The sequence below is a fragment of the Ooceraea biroi genome, chromosome 10 (genome assembly GCF_003672135.1).
Source record: "Ooceraea biroi isolate clonal line C1 chromosome 10, Obir_v5.4, whole genome shotgun sequence".
Lineage (NCBI taxonomy): Eukaryota > Metazoa > Arthropoda > Insecta > Hymenoptera > Formicidae > Ooceraea > Ooceraea biroi.
Genome location: NC_039515.1, coordinates 11887230 through 11911457, shown reverse-complemented (window position 1 = coordinate 11911457; position 24228 = coordinate 11887230). Strand labels below are relative to the sequence as shown.

The window sequence follows — 24228 nt, the reverse complement described above, 5'->3', positions numbered from 1 at the left end:
CTCTCGTGCAGTAGTAGGCATCTTGTAAATTACTAGCACCACCAACAACATAAATAACAAAATGATCGGCGCCAAATTTATGCAGTTATGAAAGAACTCTGTATAGCGAGAGCTCATTATGTCGCAATATTTTAAACGTTGTTAAAAAAACCTTATGTATGTTAACGAACCTTTTATCGAGCATTTTAAACAAAATATATGGCATTAATAAAGTATATTGGATGCACATAATGACTGATTTACGTGATAAACGCGAGAAGGATCATATCTGACCACTTAAGCTCTCATGACTAATAATCAAGAATTGCCAATCAAGTCCCTCGATTCTTTCATCTTCTGTATAATGAAGAAAATTCGTTCCTAACTTGTTTTCAACAGTATATAGATTCGCACAATGACTGATTTACTGATCTACGCAAAAAGAATCATGTGTGACGACTTAAAACTCTCACGACTAACGATCTCAGAATTGCCAATCAAATCTCCTGATCCTTTCATCTTCTGTACTAACAGAGAAAATTTCTTTTCGTTTCTAACCTGTTTCCGACAGGTAAAAGACGACAAAACGCGCTAGAAAATATACTAGCCTGAAAAGAAACTGTGTCCTTGCCTTGTCGCAATATCAATACCTTCCTGAGTGTTTCTTAACTAAAGGGATAAGACCTTCGGACAAAGGACCGCGAAGTATCATACGGGCAGCTCGTGGCTCATTAGGGCGTGGCTGATTGGGAAACGTTGACACGAAGAAATAGCGGAAGAGCTGTACGAGAAATCTCTGTACACACGGAACAAATCTTATCACGAAGAATATCGATTGGAATGAGAAATACTGATATATCACAAATACACCAAAATTTGAAACAAATTATAACGCTTAGTTGTCAAGAACGATGACCGTTGCACATGTAATAAATTATGCTGCAGAAGAATTTCAAGAAATATACTCCACACACGCATGTAAGTTTATATAACACATGATAACGTACCCATTCGTCTCGAGATATGCATGAAATCTATTCAGTTCTCTGATTACGAACAACGAACGGCGTGATGATAAAAACTCGCACGTTTCATACAAGAGCGAGAAGAGCTGGTGCAACCGGAAATTTTTTAACAAGCGCCAATAACCCACTAAAAGAGCCCGCGGTGCTGTTAACCATACTTTAAGCAGAGCCAAGGTCACGGACCCGGATCGCCAACGAGTGGTCAGCGGAAAAGGGTTGTTTTGTGCATTTTACTGTCGAGACACGTCAAGGCTGAGACACCACCGTAGCAAATAGCAACCCTTGCTTCCGTATACACGCGGAATAAAAAGATCCTCTTTTCGGCCTTCGTCCCACGGAGAGTTTAACCACCGCCCACCGTTCAGCATTCAGAATTGTTCTTTCTTAGCTAGATACAACGTCGAGGTGCGAAGCAGAAAAAAGGCATAGTGTTTCGATTTTTTATGATGGAGGACGCAAGGCGGCGCGGACATACCCCGACTATCGGAATGACAGAGTCTTCATGTAGGACATGAGACCTTGGCGCGTCGTAAAGGGGTAATCAGCCTTCCTCGGGCCGAACCTTCGCCGTAATGCTTCTCTAGCATGTCTCGTCCTGTGTTGTAAGTGCGTGCGTCAACCGGTGTGCTAGTGTTCGCGTCGGTATGCGTGTCGCGTCGCTGCGCTTCTGTCATTCTACCGTTGAAGTTTGTCTAAGAAGCATGGATCAACCGTTGTCTCGCGATTGAATCGCGTTTCGCGCTTTATCGTTATTCGTTCGGACGCTGTGCTTGTGATAGTGGAGCTGTGTAATACGTGTCACTTATTACACTGATTGTCGACGGATGGGGTGACGTTCTGCGAGTGGCGCTGACGACTTGTTGAGTGCATTATTTGATAGCCAATCAGTACCATGCGATGGACTGGCTGGACACCAAACGACTACGTTGATCGACAATGCCCCGGGAAGCAACGTGTGTAAAGTAATTCAGTGATGTTACATGCCATCGCTTCTGTTCTTGAGACTATTAACTTAATCGCATAAATAAGAAAATTTAGATATAAACATACGCACTCGCGTAGAGATACGTACATATATAATTTACTTTTCAAGTCAAATAAAAAGACGTTACATAAAAGACGTTTGTACACGTAAGATAGCACGTAATATTTCATGAAATAACATGATCCCGTGATTGCCATTATTATTCCGCCTACTTGATTCCTTTATAAAAAATCAATAGACATTATTGCCCATCTCGATGGTGACCAACGCATGTAGGAAAACCAGGGAAAGTCATTTATGTACGACTGATATCGCAAGTAGTAAATTCCTTACGTCCGACGGCATTAATGTACCTACATGCATGCACATATTTTCGTTAAATGTGGATATCTCAAATATACGTATGACCTTTACGATCTTAATCATCGCCGCTGTTAGCGATTGATCGAAGCCTGATGCTAGATTTTAATTAAGACATTTCGTCTGATTACGGTATTCCCTCAAAATTATGGCAACTCACGGGACGACCGTGTAACTGCGTCGCATTCGGTGTTATCGTAGAAAAGGTACGTTCACACGCTTGCTCGTCATTACTTCTGGTCAGGGTTGTGTAACTTCATTTTTTTCTTTAACTAAGTTAAGTTTAAAGTTAACCCACCCAGAAAGTAACTAAGTTTACGTTAAAAGTTACTTAAACAGAAATTAACTCAATTGAAGTTAAGTTAAAAACTTAAATTAACTTTATTAAAGTTTATTAAAGTTTTATTAAAGTTAAAAGTCAATTAACATATATTTTTTTGACGCATTGCGACCAACCATTTTCACACGACTTTAATATTGATGAATTATTTTAATTTGTATAAAACAAGTTAATAAGTTAATGTTAATGCATTTAAAAATAACTAGTTTAAGTTAAAAGTTAACATGTTTAAAATTAATTAAGTTAAACGTTAATAACTTTTTAACTTTGTACCTTAAGTTTTAACTATTTAACTAGTTACTACCCAATCCTGCTTCTCGTTAATGCCAAAAGAAATAGAACTGCAAACCGATTACTCGCCACATAATGAGATGATGAAATATATTTTTTACAAGACATCCATAATGCAAATGTTCTTATACTTATTAATTATCACTTTATATCTGAATGTGAAATAAAATAAATACATGTATGTATATCATGCATATACATATGTTACATGTATATAACATTTATATATAAATTCAATTCTTACGTATACTTCGACCTAGTATGAAAATCTCTCTCACAACAGTTGAAATAGTTTAAAATGGTTGCCTCTTCGCGTAATGGAAGTTTCGGCTACAGCTCGATTGAGCTACATTCCAATTTCACGTAGCTGAAAATTTTTTACTATCTATTGGTCGCTGTGATAACGCCACGAATACGCTTCCTATAATAATAATTTCAAGCGTTCACCGGTATTGCAAACTTTGCTTGGCGTTCCATTACTTTTTTGCGTTTCTTACGGCCCGCAGGTTATCATTATGAATTTCCCGTTTATTCTACAATCTGTTTTCTACGTCGTTTCGGACTCACAGCCTTATAATTAACTTAATTTCGTTCGTGCTCTGCAAGGTATCCACTGTAACCTCCTATCCCTTTCTTGCGTGGAGTATCGTTTCGTATTGCACTGTGGCTATGATACATTAAAAATTGCAAGAAATGAACGCATCAATGTTATCAATGCAAATCAATGCAAATCAGTAACTTGTATAATATGGCAGACACGATATTTAATAGCGCTATAAGCGATGTTACTATTTTCAAATATAATAAGAATTAATAATTTCGATTTAACTTTATTGTACTTTACTTAACTATATTTTATCATAAATTAATATTTATAATATATTTTATTATAAAATAATAACTATATTAATTTAATCTTTGATTTTCTCTAAACAATTACCTAATGTAACAGTTCTTTAATTTCTTGTCAATGCGTATATACATATAAATATATAAATACTTGCTGTACCAACATTTACTGAACATTAGTCTAATAAAAGATACAAAATAGTAACACTTCTTACACATTAGTAATACATAAAAGTAATATGTAAAGTAAAATAAAATTCAAATTATTTACGCGTACAAGAGGTTTAAACACTTACTTGTTATTCACGCAAAAAATATGTTAATTACTAGCTATTACGAAAAATAATCGTAAAATGTGAAAATTTTGTAAATGTTGTTTCTTAGTTTTCTCGTAAGGTAATATATCGACGTTGTAACGCGCATATGCAATAATACGAATATGCATTACATAATGAGATGTCGAAATTCATATTGCCGATAATTTCGCAGTTAACGATGGAGGAAGAGAGTGAAAGAAAAATAAGAAACACGATAGACGGAAAAGAAAGAATAAAGAATTATTAATGGACCAATTAATAAAGTAATTTATAAAAACATAGTACGATAATATCACGTAATATCATAATTATTCTAACTGGAAACTTGCAAAATCAAATTCATGATTGCGGATAAGTTTGTTTAACAGCCGTTCGCGTCCAATTTATTCTAAATGTCATTTTATCTCATGCGATTGTTATTAACAAGCAATAGTACCGGCAATTATTTCGATTATATACATAATAACTAAATCGTACATTTCGCTGTTTATATTCTGCAGTGTAGCAAACGCTCATGTATAAATATCTTCGGTGGATACTCGATTCATATTAGTTGAGAAAGAAAGAGAGAAAGTGAGTGAGAGAGAGAGAGAGAGAAAGAGTTTCGTAAAATCATCGCTTGTGCGTTGTACGCCATTCTATGCGGGAACTGACTCTCAGGACGTCTCAGCATTCTCGGCAGATACATGGACCCATGAATGCTACGTTGCATTGCGTGCAGCCATCTTAGAATACGCACGCAATCTCGCATCATGTTGCGCATACGGCTCTCAAAGTTTTCGTGGTAGTTCGCTACCGGTCGGAGAAGGGAAGGCGGCCATTTGTGCAACTTCAACTCGATCCGATGGGTCTTGATGTTGCCGCGATTGATATTATGGCAACCGCTTTCGGGCAAGCGATGCACTCGTTTCAACAATTTTTCAATAATAAACTGATCTTTCTACCAGGGTATTAACGGATGTAAGATTACATCAGCTTCTATTGCTTCACTGTTAGCGATTAAAAGAAGGAAAGGGTTAGTTGAGTTGAGATTCAAGGCACACAAGTGGAGGCAAATTCCTTTTGCTCAGCGACGACAGTTTTGTTTAACGTTTTTTTATTAATGAATTGAAATGGTTAGAAAGAAGAAAGAGCAAAGGAGAGAAGGAAATTTGACAATCCAGGATTCGATAATTAGATGGATGTATTTTGTATTGTATTGATAGAAGAAAACATGCAATGTAATTTATTATATTCGATTAAACAAGTAAACTACGGTTTTATTAGGTTTTTGATATCTTTAAGACAATTTGGGAATAAGCATCTTCGGCAATAGTGAATCTATCATTTAAATTACAATGTAAATTAATTACGTGAAGGAAGATATCATCGACACAAATCTCTCTTATGCCATTCTCTCGGTAAAGCACTAGTAAATACAGTGGAAAACATATTACGATAAGAATCTTAAGAGACCGTATACTTTATTAATGGCTTTCTCGCATGCAATCTCTGTGGTGTAACTTTTTCTCTCTCTTGCTTTTTGCATTCTTTTTCTATTAACCGGAGGCGTAACCGCGGATCGACGTCACGGATAGAAAAATATAGACGTGAAATGTTAAATAAGCAGAACATTCAGTGGAGCACATGCGCTATTGTGAGAAAGATACGCGATACATATCGGCGCAATCATCAGACATAATCTATTCCGCGAGTGTGTGCGACTATAGTATTCGCGTCACGACATAAATTAGTTGTGTCTATCTACTTAACAATAAATACGTATTACATTAAATGGACAATGGGAACAGCCTTTTGGCATGGTTAACATTGTTCTCGTAATGTAACTTTTCCAACATAAATTAGCATTCATTTAACTGGAGATATATTGCTATTATGAACCGATAACGCTTTAAGTATATGCGACTGAGCTCGTGCTGATGTCCAAACAACAAAGCTATTATATCTCACCATTTAACACTGGATTTTACGTAATTTTACGTAATTTCTGGTGAATCAGGAACTGTGCTACCATATTCGAGGTATAACAATTGTTTCCGATTAATTATGATCAGATTTTAGCAATTAATTCTATAATATTACTTCATGTATATATATCTACACTTGTTCCAAACAGTCAGGAAAGCCAATAAAAATTGCTTAAACTTATTTTGTATTCGTAAAAATTATAAGTTACGAGTAATACAATTTACATCGAGAAATTCACTTGACTTACATAATCTTTAACTCGGAAATTATATGTGCGACAAAGTCCTACAAATAGCTTAATAAATCTCATCTAATAACACGTTTTATGAGATCGTTTGCATTTACGACCGTGTTAATGTCCATATTCGTAATTTTCCGCGGTGATTCTTCTCACAACAAACATTTTGGCAATGGCGGATAATTTGCGACTTGTCCGATGTGCGCGATCATCAATGTGTGACAGGATTGACGGTCTCAGTCACTTTTGTCACTTGCAGAAGCATCATAAATAATGTTGTTACTACCGCTCAACTTAGAAGTATAAACTGAAAGACCGCTAGATATTAGTTCTATTAAACTTTATATGTTTAATCAAACATAATTACATGTAAATACAATTTACATATAAATACAACCGTTCTATATTTTCCAGTGTTATTTATCTTCCTTTAAATAGAAGCACATGGTTTAATATCTTCTTTCTGCAAAAGTTTAGATCTTGAATAAATGTTTTATTACAACTTTTCATTTTCATATTATTTTTGCTACGTACATTATTACATTATTTGCGATTCTTGAAATGATCAAGTAACAAAAATTCGTATAATCGATATTGTAAAAATTAAAATATTGTCGGAGCGTTTCATCGTTATATCTAATGTGATATTTCAGTATTAAGACGTCAGCGCAATAACGTTATAACGGTTATTCACAACTGGAGTACCGATTGCTCGACTCGGCATAATTGCAGAGAATGCACAATTTCGCGTGCAAATGTAATAAACCGCGCTCGACGTCCGGATATAGGTAAGCCGCATTTCTATTCTGGAAACGTCCGGCTTTGCTACAACGTCACTACATTCGACATCGTAAAACTAGTTAACAATTAACATTCAAGGATAGTGAAAGTTTTGCACAACTTTTGTTCTTCGCAGATGGACAGCTTTTCTAACTATATTTTTACGTTCATGTAGAATTCATGTAGAAATCAGTTTTGTTATTTACGTCACAGATTATTTCTGCTACAGTTGTAATTTTTAACAATAAATTAATATAAATTAAATCATCTTAATACAGATCTATTATGTTTAAAAATATTCACGTTACAAATTGCCAAACATTTGGATCAAACTCAATATTGTCTTGAACTAAGTTTTTAACGCGTTATTTGCTCTATTCTCATCGTCCATTAAACGACAACATTACGAGGCAAAATTACGTCGTAAAGATTATGGAAATGGGGAATTCGTTGCGTGCCAGCCTGTGCACCGAGAGATTCATCGAATTGAGTTTCGCGATTTCAAGTGAGAGCCCCATAAAGTATGTTCGATGTCGGAGCATTGGTAAACCGCATTCCCATTCCAGAAACGTGTGCGCCAGTCAAGCGTCGCGACGGCTGGGAATCGTAAATAACATTTCAGCAATTAGCACACGCGACTGGGGAGTGTTCCTAGGGAGCGGTTATACCCTACGAATCGTGGCTCGAATATGGGATTCACATAGTAATAAGGATTACCCCTGGATCCTGCTTGTATCGCACGAGCGTAATCTAATCTCTCTAGCTATCTCTGTCGGAGCACTTAGCTCAGCTCGTTCAGAGGGATTCGGGTGCGAAAGAAATGCGAAGGGCTCTGCGGTGTAACTGGATGATTCAAGAAAATCCCTAGCAGAAATTAACTTTGACATACCTACGGGTATTTATAGGAGAATTTGGTTTCTCAAACGGGTGAAGAAATAGAGAAGAAAGGATGTCGGGACTTATTGCTGGAAAAGTGAAGCTATCAGGTATATATTCGACCGAGACAAGGCGATTAAACCATAAATCCATGAGACATGGCCTAACCATCGTTCTCGGAACATTTGTCCCAACCGTTTGCTGCGCGATGGCAGAGGTAAATGAAGAACTGAAGCGGAAGGATGAAAATCCTACGATGTATTAAAAGCAATATATAGTTTATACAGCATTTTCCAGTCTTTATCAACAAATATAGATGTCTATTGGTAAAAATATAGTAAATATAAATGTGAACATAAATATAGATGGGATATTGATTCCATTGAAAAGATTTACTTGATTAGTTTCTGGAATCGAACAGTGAATAGTTTTTAGTTAGATATACTACTTTATTATGTATATAGCAAAAAGTTTGTGTCAAGTTCAATACATTTCACATGTGCTAAACAGTCCACTCAAATTTTTGTGTTGAGTTAAAGTAATGCGAATATGTCAATTCATTAAGATATCAGTATTGTCCAATACATATACATATATTGATATTGTATATTGATAATTAATGACATCAATATTATGTAGATAATTTAATTAGTAATTTAATTAATAAAATTAGTAGGAAAATTACATAATATAATATTTGGAAGCAAGTTTTATGTAAAATAAATATTTATAATGTTAAATTTTACTTAAGAAAAATGTTATTCGTGTGATTCGCGTAATGTTGCACTGCGTGTCTTCGTTGCGTTAATATTTGAAAAAGATTGATTCAACATACATATATGGTGACTGTTGTAGAATGAAATTCTTGCTCTCACATTAGCTGATTATAAATTTAATAAACATAAATTTAATTAACACGAGGACAATTTAATTAAATTTACATATGTCGCGTTTTTAACATAAAAATTTTAACGAAGATTATTTTTAACAGAAATACAAAATGTTTTTTGCTAGTTATGGCAATTAAATTGATTGCCTTAAAATTTAGTCTACGTATACGCCCCATATAATCAATGAATAAATGAGATCAAATTAATGTGTATATCTTTTCAATAAATATTATTTCTCGATAAATGCCAATGCAAACTTATTAAATGCAGTTTAAAAAGAAAATACTATGTCTTCTTTCCAAAACTATTCGTATATATGGAAAAACATGATATATGTGATGTTATATTCGACTGAAAAGTTCCGCTATCGTCAAAGAACAGCATGCATCCTCCAAGTATTGCTTACTAAAATAGTAGTACACGTCGTAAAATGACGTCATTTAATGAACTGCGTATTAATATACTATTTATAGCAGTTCCTCGCTCGTAAAATCTCCAGATCAAACCGATAAATATAGAAACCAGTTTTCTTAGTTTCCGCTAATTTAATAACAACAACCTCGGAAGGTTTTCAAATAAAATTAAAAGAAATTCATCCGTTTACATGGATGTCGTATATCACACGTATTTCATATTTGCTTATATATAAATATACATGAACGATCATTAATATAATTGACATTTAATTAGATATAATTTTATTTCATTGCTTGACAATCTTCCATGCGATTCAACGGTGACAAATTTGCTATTAGGTAATGGGAAGGTCTTCGGCAAGCTTGAGTTTCATGTCGGTGAACAATGCGGCGGGGCGCATTCATGAATTATTGAACATACGACTTATCGGATGCAACCCCTTAACCTGTAAATTCGACACGTAACGATGCCACGGATTTCGCCCTACACATTTCGACGAAGTTGAACGCTGCGACAGAAAGAGGGGCAAGCGGGATATAAAAGGAGGATGGAAGAGACGCAACGTGGAATCATGAAAGTTTGCAAACTCGTGCGAACGGCCGCACGAACGCATAAAAAAAGTGAGAGAAAGAGTAAGAGAAGAAGAAAGGCAGAGAGAGAAAGGGAAAGAAAGAGAAAGCGAGAAAGAGTTGGGGAGGAAGGAAAAAGAGAGAATGAGATGTTCTAAGCGGAGCCACGGAGTGATAGAGATAGAAGTGGTATTGGAAAGGTGGAGGTGGTGCAGAGTGCAACGGAGGTAGGAACACGGTTCCAGAAAGGAGAAAGAGGCAAAAGTTTCGCTCGTAAAGCGAATGGAGGCAAAAAAGGAAAATTACATTAAGAAACTCGAGTGTAGTCCGTGTGATGATACTCGGCTGCTGGTATGCAACATGGTGGGCTCGAACAACGATCTGTCTCTCTTTCTCTCGTTTCTTCTTTCCTACATGTCTGTGCTCAAAAATGTTTTCTCTTTTGATTTTAATGCTTTCTTTTTTTAAATTTCTTTCTTCAGGGATATTATTAAAATCATTAGTCGCACGATCTCCTCGCAATTACACTTCTCTTCAAAAATATAATGTGCGAAAAGACATTAACGTAATATAATGTATGTGCTCCCTCCTTCTTCAAACTCCAAAAAATTTCCTACGTGCTTTACACGCAGACACGGCAATAAACAATCGAATTAAGTCTCGGTAGTTCGAGACAGGAATAGAGAAGCGCGACATGTCTTATCTTGCTCACGAGTTATCGCGAGACGAGGAATATGCAAATAACACGAAAAAAGGCCGAAAGGCAAACGGAAGATCCGCCCGCAAAATCGGGATATGAGACTAGTATGATATGTCACGTAATAATAAAAATAATCAACGTGTGATGCATCAAAAAGTGAACAATCTGGCCGCGTCTGAGATGGCTGCGAGTCGCAATAGGGGCTGCACTATAATGGCCGAACAAAGAGGAAGCGTCAAGAAGAAGCCTCTAACGTTCTTGCGGAGATTCAAGCGCGAGATTAAACAAAGGAACAGGACTACCGTTGTAAGGGGCAAGAAGGGCGAAGATGGCGCTAGCTCACCTCGCGCGATAGTTTCGAGTACAAGGGAATACATATAAGCACTAGGCGAAAGAAGAGGCAAACAGGGAAGCAAGGAAAGAAAGAGAGAGAGAGAGAGAGAGGGAGCAACGAATAGGAGGAAGGAGAGAGACGGAGGATCGTCTGCATATAAAGTGGACGGGAAATGAACCGGGTTACGTCGAGTCGGTAGGTAAAAGCGTGTGTCGGTGCCTCTCTGCAAAGTTTGCCCGCCTTTTTACTCGGCATACAACATTTCGTTTACATAGAGTACACGCTCGCACGCGCGCGCGCGCGGATGTGTCCTGCGGGGATGCGTGTACGTACGCGGGTACATGTGCATGCACAGGCGGGTGGGAGCGAGTGGAAGGTCGAAGCCTGGTTAAAAGCGCGCAGGATGCTCGCAATGGCCGGCCATTTTCAACTTTTGCTATCGCGTAGCCGAGAATGGAAAATGGAGAATCTCGTCGGCGAAATATACGCCTGAACAGAGCTCATTTAGTTCGAAAGTTTCTCGAGGATCTCTACGATTCTCTCCTTCTCTTTCATTTACTGATCTCTGACGTCTCCCTCGCACTCGTTCGCTATCCTTGTTACTTCTATCAAAGATCTCGGATAGTGGCGGACGACATCGAACATGTCGGTGCGTAGTCTCGGCTGACAGATAAACGCTGCGATACGCTCAATAGGTTTTCTCGAAGCGGCCCCAAGATATTCCTACATGATCTCGCGCCGGAGGGTGTAACAGCGTGTACGCGTAAATGTAATTATCTCTTTGTTTCCAAGCGGGCGTTAGGTGTTTTAATTTGCAAGTAAAATGCCATGCGGATATGGCGCTCGCTGCGGAGTTCAATTAGAGAGATTCGAGACGTGGATGTTCTACATTCCTGCAGCACACGCCGTGCAGTTTTCCCAATGAAACTTACCAGCTGTACGTTTCGCGCACGGTTCCGCAAATGGGAAACTTTTGTTCGCAGCTGTGACCAAACGTTCTTACGATCACCTACATGCGGATATATGAACATTTTCTTTCTTCAAACGAATTTCATGCCGATACAAGCCTTCGATTAACTTCAAGCGTTTTTCCATCACGTCACATCTTTTTGTAAAAGTGCAGCGGAGTGTCATTTTTCATCATCAATGTAACAAAGATTGCAATTAATATTAATTGTATAAAATTAATTTGTAATAAAATAATAATTTCAAATTTGAGTAGAGCATTATAAAAAGTAATGAATCATTGCTAATATGAGAAGTAAATCACGTATGAATTAGGCATTCAAAGTTAAATCTAATGGTGGCTGAAGCTTATTAATAAAATTAGGATTGTTGCGTACGCCTTTAATTGATCCACATCCACACGATGAAATTCTGGTCGGTAAAAGTCAAAAATATAATTCCGCTAATAGCAAATAAATAGAATACACGGTACTGGAATGTCGAGAGGCAAAGTTTAACGATCGTCAAAAGTCAGGGAGCCCGATCGTAAATTCCGCTATGACATTTATAACCGAACACCTCGTGGTTGAAATTCTCGCTAGATGAGAATCTGAGACATGCGATGATCGTTAATCTGATCGGCCGCGACGAGTACGAATTGGAGTTTACCATGATTTACTTCCACCTGGAATGTGCTGCATTTGTTTTAATAACTTACATGTCCGTCAATTACGCCGCATTAGCGTGAGAAGACACTGACAACTTTCGGGTCTTCTGAAGTCTGAGCTTCAGTTAAATTCCATGGCACGTGCCCAAATTGTAGTAGCATCTCAAATAACTTTAATACTACTCATTATTCTCATGAAATTCTAATTAATGCAAATATCTGTGTGTGGGGGGAGGGTTGCATAATTTTCATTGCCTGATTTTAGATCTTCAAGATATTAATTAAGAGACGAAAAAAACAGCATGATAATTTTAATTGATGAAAGCATAGGCTTTGGACTTTTCAACGTATTATCGTGGCCATGGAGGACATTTATATAGCTGAAATTACCATTGGCTCATAACTCGTGGCTCAAGAGCGTTATCAGAGTGATATATGAGCGATCGTGACACCGCGGAATCACCTCATCGAAGCGCACCTATAACACGCCATACGCACGCATTATCTCTTTACTATAAGATTGCCATGAACTCATTTAGCGTCTATCCAATCTCACTGGTCGTGCATTCCGGACGGTTTTTAGATTTAACCTACCCAAATATGCAAATTGCCGTGGAACGTAGTCGGGCTACTCTGAAGATTCCTCGAGGAGAATGGGCGATTCAGTTGGCTCGTACTGAAAGGGGAATATAATCTTCGCCTATGGGAGATTGTGGGCAGCCAAAATGAACGAGCAAAAAGGACATCAGGAATTTGACCGAGCGTGTATGTGCACGTAGACATGCGTAGCGATTCTCTATCGGCACCGATCAATATCTGTGGATGTTGCGAGAAGAACGGGCAAAATGAGAAATAATAATGATCGAGTACCGACGATTCAACATTAAAACGCTATACATTCCCTCTTTCCTCTTTTCTTTCTTTCTTCTCTTCCTCCCCTCCTTCTCTCTCATTTTTTCTATCCAGAATTGCATGTAGAAACAATATATAATTATTATTACAGTTTTTCGTCACATCTTTCTGTAAAAGTGCGGTAGTGTTGTTTTTCATCATCTTAATAACAAAGATTAAAATTAATGTATAATTTGTATTATTAGTGCGCACCTAAAATGTATATTTAAGAAAATTTTAATCAAGATAAAATGCAGTGTTCCACGAATACATTTGTATTTCGAGCGGAACATCCACGTTGTGTGCCACATATAAGTTTTTGGCTCGTGTCCTGATGTTAATTCAATCGCACCAAGAATACGAATTTTAACAAGCAAAATAGAGTTCGAAACAAATCGTCACTTCGTACAGATAAGCCGTGCCATTTGAGAATTTCTTGTAAATTGAGAACAATTTGCTATAGAGATTCGTAGGACGGCCCAAAAAAAGACCGACGTCACTTCAGAAAATACGCATTACAGTGCCTAATAATCGCACGCCGGTTGAGAGCATGATGGCGGCACGAGGCGGAGCTCTCCGCGAATATTTCTGTCTGCGTAGGTAACTTAAGAGCAGGAGAGAAAGAGAGAGGCAGAAAAGGAGAGAATCGTGAGCGGAGGAAAGGGAAGAGAGGCAAAGAGCGGACAGAAGGGAAACGGGAGACCGACTGTAATCGTTCCTCGATTCAACCAGAAAGGGAATCCGACGTTCCAATTCCAGTCGTTCTCTCTTTCCTGTTTTAATTAAAATCAGAAGTTGACGATCGGCCGCCGCGCGTCTCACCTTTTTAACAAAAACGTGAAACGTCGTATCTTAATGCGGCGGAATTGTTTTCGTTGCTTCTATCGCGCGAGTGCGCGACGCGGCGATGATTTCATCCGATATATTTCGGAAAGCTTGAACGCGCCGCTTCAAGCCGCGTGTAATGCTGTTATTTATCGTTCACTCCGTTCATTTCGTTCATGCCGATAATGCCACGTACAAATAGGTAATAGGTACAATATATTATTAGTGTATACGTATCTGTATATATAAATATTATTCTACACGCCCTCATTGGTGCATAATACACACGCGCGCGCATGCTCACACACCCACACACACGTAGATACATATAGACATACATAGTGCGACGATAAAAGAGGTACAACTACAGATAAGATTCCTTGTATAAAACTAAATCGAAATCGTAAATGGACTGGTGGTCAAAATCCAATGACTCGATGACTGATATTAATAATTACATACTGATATACTCGCTCGAATACAAAATTGCACACACACACACGTAGATGGCCTTTGTCAAAGTTGATTGCCGCTATCCTGAAAATTTTATCTCTACATTATTTATCTTAGATGATAAATAATGAAGTAACTAGCTAAGAAATGCGAACAAAACAGATTAATAAAACGCAACGTACTGTAAACTATTATTACTTAATTAGTTGTATTAACTAATAAATTATTAAACTTATTAAATTAATAAATAAATTATTAAAAATTAATTAACTAATAAACTATTAATCATTATTAATAATTTATTACTCACATTATCTGATTTTAAATAAGCTCAAACTAGAGATTACTAAACAGCAGTTTTACAATCACAATCTGATCTGTTAAGAAGAAACATAATCGATCATATTGATATTGTTTGATGGGATAGAAATTAAACAGCAGATTAAGAAGTCTGGCAGCAAGTCAAGACATTCAGGATTATTAGTAGCCGGTTTGGTAGTGCTGAATAAAATCAAGAGAAAGAGAACACAAGTGTACTTTTTACATTCGTCCGGGAGTAATCTGTTCCTTTCTGGATTCTCCGCATTACCTTGTAATTAAATAACGAATAAAAACAGATATTAACATGGGCTATTTAATACCGGTTCCATCCACAATTGCATCGCACCTACTAGTATTTCAAGCACTTTATTATTACAATCTTAAATTCTGCACTTTGTTTTATACATATGCGATCATCTTTCTCTTTCGCCTGTACATCTTTCCAATTTCCTTCTATTTTTCAATATTTCACTACAATTGTACGTAGCATATTCTGACATTCCGAAACTTCTTGCTGATATATTATTGATCTTATTAATTTAATTCATGGAAGCCTCGATTGTATAATATTTACTAGCGCGATTAATACTCCATTATTATTTTCATTTTGCCATTTACGCCGTAAGGAAGATAATATTTCAAGAATAAGCATATAAACTGTACATTAGTAGAATTCGAACTTTTATAACGTGATATCGCAAGATAATCGCAGTTATGTTCCACAATATGCATTCCTATTTGTATTTGCACAGAGGATCGGCTAGAGGGAAAGAGATAGAGGAACTTATATAGAGAGCCGGCAGAAATAAAGACGAGGATATAGGTGTCGGGGGATGGCCCATTCGCCGTGACCATCCTATGAAACCGAGTGCACAGTCCAGGGTATAGCAGGTACCCCTCCACCTCCTACCACTACCATTTTCAGCAAGGGGGAAGTTTTATTGGAATAGAGGTTATAAGTGGAAGAGCGTGTGAAGAGGAGCATGTATGTTCTTTTAGTTGCGGTGTAGGGAGAAATAATGCGGAGGCTGGCAAACAGACGGCCAAATGGGATCGGATATTAAAGGTCAGCATAAAACTTACTAGAACAGAGGCAACCAACAGCTATGCCGATATTTGATCATCTGAATTGTTCACAAATAATGGTTCCATTACAAATCTGAAGTTTTCCTTATATTATTCGTATCCATTTTATTATCTTATCATCATATTAATATTTAATTCCCATTATTATTCCCATCATTTCGTTAATTGCAATTTCACATTTCTTTTTTGTGATTGTGTCTGTCAGTCTATTTATATTTCGATCATTACAATCACTGCAGAAAATTGTACAGTCAATTATAAAAAAGTGACGAGTCATGTAATCTTAATGAAACACTTTTGCAGTTGTCATAACAGTCAGCATGTAGTGTGCAATAAGTAATTGCACGCTGACTGTGAATTACATAGCTGCAGATAAAAGGAGAGGTTGCCCATTATAAAAAGTAGTAGGCAAATATTCAAGTGTTGCATTAGCTTTATCTCAGCATATCCGTGATTCATGCGAGCTGTAAATAACGGCCTATTCCGAGAGCATCTCTCTTGGGTTCTGGTATGTGCGTATCTAAGTTTGCGAGCGAGCGTACGACGACGCTAGATCGTCTCGCTCGATTCTCGAATACCCCATCTTAAACTCCCCACTGACGTTCTTCCCTCTCTGCTCTTCCTCTGCCTTTCTGCTGTAAACCCCCACTTCAAATCCAGCGATATCAACGGATTACCTTACCGAAGGTAATAAGGAAGATAGCAATATTGTTAAATCGATACGTTCCACAGACGAGCGTCGTCCTGTTCAGCAATTCCTTTGAGGCGTTGCACGTGCTCACGTGCGGCACGGCACGGCGGACAGAATAACCGCGCGTAGTTTGAAAATATTTTGCATTGGCCCACGCATGCGCTCTAGGAGAACCGGATACGTGTCCGGGATGTCACGCAGAAATAAGATATTATAATCCCGTGGACGATCGTAAATATCGTTGCGGTGACGCGGGCATTACACAAAGCTGTAAAGTCGTAGAACATGTTACACAGAGTCGGCCGCTCACAATACTTGTTCAGCTGGCATACACACGTACAGTGTCTGCCTCTTTTGCGGAATATTTCTTCTTTTTAAATATTGTTTGTCATTCGGTACGTTTGTGAATTTGTACATAAACCTATTGCTCGACCAAATTCGATATGAATACTGATATAAAATTGGAAACAGGACACTTAGATTGGAATATCGAGCATCTGATTAGGTATCTTATACGATATTTCATAGATGATCCATCCCTGATAATTATAGACGAAAGGAGAATGGTATAAAAAAAGGCAAAACAGAGATAAAGGAATTGTAATCTTTGTTTTTGTATACATTTGCATACATTGGCGTGACAATATCAATTATTCGATTTATTCGAATTGTTTGTCTGAATATAAGAAAATGATATTATAAGTTTCGTTCTCTCTCAGTACTCATTCCCAAGAGCATCGCGTCGATGTAATATGCAATGTTGCAAATATACTTGTTCTACGTCACAAACATCACTGGTACTACATGTACTTAATACGCTAGTTGGAGAGCCGTCGCGTCGTAACGTATTACCAGTGTCACACGTTTTCAACAATAGATGCACCCACCCTTCCGTCGGGTGCTCGGATATTGCACGATAGGCAGAGACATTATAATGCGCCCGGTCGTCTCTATTCCGCATAGCGTACTCTCAATATCTTCTCGCCCTTTTCTGCCTCTATTTCGCAGTGAAACAAAACTGCGATGCATGCACAGTGCGCGTCGGTCCCTTTCCCTCTTTCTCCTCAACTCACTTTCTTCCTCTTTCCTCGCTCACCTTACGCTTCTCCCTCTTTCGGCACTTCTCTCCTCTCTTCTGCTCATCCGAAGCTGGATGCGTTTGCTGTCCCATTCCCCTCCTCCCTCCCTTTTTCTCTTTTCCGACGGTTTTTCTTCCTCTCCCCTGCTCCAAACGCTCAAACCCCACTTCGCCTCTCCCTACCAGCTCTTTCTCATCTGCTACACTACTATCCCTTCCCCACCTTCTGTTCTCTTACCAACCGGGCTGCACGAGAATACATATTTTACAGGCATTCATGATGGCCGCCGCACATCTGTGCGAACCTGCCTGCTGGGCTGCCTCTAGCCTGCCTCGGGCAGGCTCGCCCCTTCGAACCAGAACGATACCGGATCTCTGCCCGGGCTAATCCTATATTGTCTTTCTTTCTCTCTTCGGTCTAGTTCTATGTTACGTAAATGTGTTATAGAAATAATTAATTTGCTTAATTTTTATGTTCTATTGAACTATGGAATTATTAGCTCAGTTGATAATATTGCCAACACACTAGAAAATGATAGAAATATATATTTATATACAAGTGTCGCAAAATAATCTTCCTTATATGTATATAAAAGCTAAACAAAATAATATATAGTGAACGCAGTAAGATATCAGGATATTGTTAGAAAGAGTGAGGGTAAAATAATTTCGCGATTAAATATGAAATATTTCACAGATCTTACTGACAATAACACTTGGTGGATTAAGATAAATGCATCCATTCTACATTACTGCCCCATAGCTCAATAATAATTTCTAAACAAGAATTCGCCTCTATTAATAAATTATATTGCTATAAGATTATACTAGAAACTGAAGTACTTTATATTATAATCGTTATTTCATTACTTATAATCAGATAAATGCAGGTAGAACATAAATTTGCGATAGTATATGATGTCTGGGTTTACCAGACGACTTCAACATGTTGCTACGTGAAGAAGGAGGACAGATCTATATTCGTATAAAGCGCGACCAAAATTGCAGTAGTAATTGCGTAATAATACCTCTGGCTACTCGGCTACATTATGACTGGAAGAAAAGCTACAGATAATAATAAGCAAATGTGTACGTGTATGCTTTGTAGGTTAACTGCTGCTTTCTACTGAATATTCCTTCAGCAGGTTTGCTTATGAACGCACGCCACACGGTGGTCATTATTATAATTATCAAACTCACGTTGATATATATACTCCTCTTGCCTATTATTCCGGCGCGGTCCTTATCCCATTCTGTTCAGGCGCCTTGTGTCTTCAAGTTACCTCTCGCTCGTTTTCCATTTTTATGACGGTTTACCGAGAGAGATGCGTGCGAAGTTATTGCCACCGATTTTAGTGTACCTACGTTGCTTATGACTACATCGACTCCCGAAGGCACAACCTGGCTTCGCGTTAAAACCTCGAGGGAGGATCGAGTTTTCTGTCGGTGGCCTCGCTCTCGTTTCTTTTTTCACGGGATCCGGACGATTAAGTTCGGATTTTCATGGTGGCGTCTTACAGCCGCGTTTCTTTATGCGGTATCGCTTAACTAGATACCATGGAATTCCTTTGCATATATTAGGATCTCAGTCGCAAGAGATGTACAGTGGCGTAGGCAAAGCTAAAAATATGAGCTTAGTAAGACAGAGAAATTAAAAGGAGATTATATTATCTGACTCTCTTCTTCCCTGTAGAATGCATCAGTACGACGTGTCTTGATATTTGAAGTATTTGTTATCACCAAGATTGATACTACACCACTACAATTAAGTTGATACATTTGTTATTTCTAAAACGCGTGTAATACTTATATATAGTGTTAGTTACAAATAGATTTTTAATAACTGAAAGATGTACGAAAATAATCTAGCCAAGACATTCATTTCACTAATCCGATATGATAAAATATACCTATGATTTAAAAAAAACAGAAAAAAGAAATGACTAAATAAATAAAAAAGAATACTTAACACTTTCTCTCTTATATACATATAATATCTGGTTTTTAAGAAGATTGTAAAGAATTAAATAAACTATCCGTATTTAAACCATTTGCTTTCAAATTTCCCTCTATTGTAAAGATTCAAAGTAATTATAACTGAATAATATAAGTTATATTAATTCAGTTGCAGTAATAACTGACAACTCGAGTTATATTAATAATAACTAACAATTACTTTTTTATACAGTAGATTTTGAAAGACAAAACACACAATAAGTCAATACGATAATGCGAAGAATATGCGAAGTAGATATATATATATATATATATGCTATGAATAATTTTTTATATTTTTTATATCATAAATTACAACATATATATTAATGCCTAAAATTATAAATCAAAATTAATAGTCATAATGGAATCATATAATTCTTAATGTACACGCTTTAATGGTCACAATATAAAAGAGCGGAAGAACAAAAGTGCGCAGTAATATTTCTAATGATACTAAATTGCCCATTTAATCAAAATAATTCTAATTGTATTTAATGCTGATGTGTTGAAACGTTGAATTGAAAAATTATAAATATTCTTAACAATATATTGTAAATATGTAGAACAAGAAATTAATTGTCTATAATTCAAGTACTTTGCTTTTTCAATTAAACTTTCCTTCGTAATATCGCTTGCTCTAGTATGCATGCATGTAAACGTATATCTGAAGCTGAAGAGTAAGCGATACTTTCAATTGTGTCGTACAGATGGCAGCACCTAACAAGGTATGAAGTTCAATACTTGAAGTCCCATTTGCCCGATTTTCATGGAAGAAGTTTAGTCAATAGCTAACTCAGAATTGTTTAGACTATTAATGTGGTTTACGCACGCGAAAATTTTTAAATTAAATTATCAAGCTACTTTACTCTCATTTCAAAAACAATAAATTTTTAAATAAATTATATTAGACCTGAAGATACATTTTATTTTCAAAATAATGTTTTATACTACAATATTTGATGTTTTCTTTCTGTTATAAATGCTTATGTAAAACTACGTCAACTGTATAATGTCTCAACGTTTGATATTGTGCTTGGTTTAGCGTAAAAATCTGATTAATTGTTTTTGGCATGTCTGCAGATTCAATTCGACGTGTACAACCCATTTCTTCAATTTACGATGCACAAACGACTTACACACCAAGTTAATAATTTTCACCACTATGAAATTTTGTAACAAACTCATGATATCACGCAACTCTACTCGTACACTGGATAAAGAGTAAACTGAATTGGCGTCTACGAGAACGAAAGAGAAACGGAGAAAGGGGGAGATAAAAGTACAGGAAGAGGACCGCAGTACGTATATACTTTCTCTCTTTCTCTTTTTCATGAAACAGAGCGTCGCCCAATAAAAACATCACGATTCAGGGGCGAAGAGTTTCTGTGGAGACGCCGTCTGGTGGCGCCAGGCTACACCATGTTCTCGATCCACGGGGAGTTGTACGAAGCTCATGCTCGCTGTCGCACGCAAGAGGCTGCGAGCAGTGGGGAGATCATGGAGCGAAGCGATATCGCACACAGAGACGCGGCAAAATCAAATCGACGCCGGCTCGCTTCGAAGGAAGGGCAAAAGCGGCAGAACTGCGCGCCGAGAAAAACAGAATATAGTATGAGAGGAGAAACGATCAGAGAGAGAAAGAGAAACATTTAGAAGAAAAAGATGAACATAGAGAATACGGTGGATAGAGAAAACACACGAGGAGATAGAAGTGAAAAGAAGTAAATAAAGGCAAAACAGGTAACGGAGAAGGGTTGATCGACCCTGATAAAAACGAAGAAGATGGAACGAAATAGACAGAAATAGAAGATGATACAAACGAACAGGGACAATGAACGTGAAAGAAAAGGAGAATAAAAAGCGGGCAAAAAGAAAGGAAGGGAGAGATGAAGAGAAAGAATAGATAGAGCAGATATGCGGAAGAAAGAGAAATTGCTCGGATGCAGCGAGAAAGACAAAGAGGGGAAGCTTAGAAGAGGGAGAGAGGTAGTGCCAGAACAGAAATGGAGTGAGAGGGGTTGGTCGACCCTGCGCGTTATCAAGAGCCGCCCCTCCCGGTCGCCCCTATATCCACCCCGACTTTATATACCCCCCGTGCATCCAAAGAGTACATGCATTCGTGTGTGCGGTGGTGAAAACCCACACAACATTGACGTGGCTCGTCCCTAGACGCAGCCGGGCACAGAGCGACGCCGCATGGCGTCGGCGTCGCGAGGTCGGCCCGGCACTACTCTTACGGCATCGTCGGCCAACCGCTGTCAGAGGAAGCCGCTTCGTCGCTCGCGGCACGTTCCTGGGCGACGAGAAATCTAGGCGGCCAGGGCAGCCGGCAACGCGAAGAAACGAAGGGACTCGATTCTCGCGAGTGACGTGCAACGCCGGAGCGCCGCGACGCCGACAGTCATCCGCGAGACGCATCACCGTCGTCTCGAGGCCGAGGAAACGTCCGTCCCCAGTTGCATCTCTTCGGCCCTCCAGTCGGCACTTAACGTATGAACGACAGTTTATTCGTCTTTCTTCTTCCCGCGCTCACCTTCCTCTCTCGATTTTCGCTTTCCGATCGCGCACTCTTTTCCGTCCCATCCGTTTCTCTCACTCTCTTTCTTCCTTTTTCCTTTTCTGTCTCGCACGGTCGTTGAAATCCATCTCTCTTTCTCCTCATTACGTTGGGCGCTCTCCTCCGCACTAAACCACGACTCGGCGAATCAGCGAACGAAACGAACCGAGCGCATCCACCGTGAACGTCACTCGTAGCATGTAAACCGAGCGGAGCTGTCATTCGTACATTGTGAAGACGAAGTCGAAGTGCCTGTTGTGATTGAGAACTCTGAATGTCCGCGACAACTTCGAAGTCCTTAGTGTGCGGTGTTCAATATGTATCAAAAGGATTCGACGTCAGAGATTTCACGTATCGGTTCATTTCAGTTGGCGACGCTTGAATACAACATCTACGCGATGATGACGCCATGGAACTTGACCTGACCGAAGGGAGAAAGGAGGAAACGACAGTGTAACAATAATGACAGGTCAGTATACTTTCGAATTTTCTGTTTCATAGTCTACAAATAATTCTAAATTTAATTATGATAATTACTAATAAAATTACTAATAAAATAGTAAACATATATTGTATATATATATATATATATATATATACACGAATAACAATGCATGCTTGCAAGTAGACGAATATTGATCGATTTTCACTCGACACGGCTTTCATTTCGGTGAAAGACTCTTGCAGTAGCCCAAACAGCAGGCAACCGGTCTAACATCCCGGCACGTTGGGCTTCGAAACTTCATGGGCTTTAAGAGATCATGGTTTCGTTCATGGGCCATGGAACGATAAAATTTTATGGCCGATTAATTATTATTCTCTGCCCTTTTACTTGCATGAAATTCTTTCAGAGATGCATGACTAGATCTGCCAACCTATTGTCCCCAAGCGACTCTGAGATAAATCTTTCGATTACCCAACCTTATCAATCAGGTTTTAATATTCATTAATAACTTGGGTGTTATTTATGTGTAGGCAAACTAGGGAGTGCAGCCATGAAACGCATATGAATACACGTCCTGATGCTTAAAACGTGTTCATTTCAATTGGGTCATCGCAAATTATCGCTCACATCGTTGCATCGTCTGCAGTAAAGTGAATATGAACACGAAATCGAAGAGCAAATCTATGATATTATTTCATATTACTTATATTTCACCGAAATTTTACCTGACTGGAAAATGGAAGGGATTAATAATCGAGGTCGCCTGTCGCAACGTGCCAGCACTTCCGGGAGATGTAACATTAGACTACTATACGTAATACCAGACGGTCGTCCATCTTATCAGCATTGACATCCTGAGGCTGGGGCACCCATTGATGATGAAGCACTATTCGATGAGGAATGTGAAACCCCCTGTACGTATACTGAATGTATCCTGAGTGTATTCCTGTCCGGTATACCTTCAGTATACGTAACAGGAGGCTACACCGAACGACGTTGGATTTTTTCATCAGCGCAATTCTCCAGATATCAATAATCTTCATGCTATAAAATATAAAATCTTAAAAAGATAGAGAATATATAAATAGAAAGATAAGAGTAGAACATAATAACAAGAGGCACGGTAGTGTCTTGCGCCAAGTGTACGCGTACTTTAGTTACTTCAATTGCTGAAATCTGAGAGTATGGTATTTATTAAAAATGTTTAATATAATAAATTTTGATAGTTGTATGTTACATTGTACATAACGAATTCATTAAATGTATAAAATATAATAATGTAAACATTGTAAACATAATTACATATATTGATATATTTAAGATATTATTATTCTATTACTTATAACGTTAGAT

At 37.9% G+C, this 24228-nt stretch overlaps 1 pseudogene; it reads right to left on the bottom strand.

Moving 5' to 3' along the window:
- Nucleotides 1–403: 403 nt before the first annotated feature.
- On the bottom strand, nt 404–22519 carry LOC113562702 (annotated as a pseudogene).
- Between the last annotated feature and the right edge of the window lie 1709 nt (nt 22520–24228).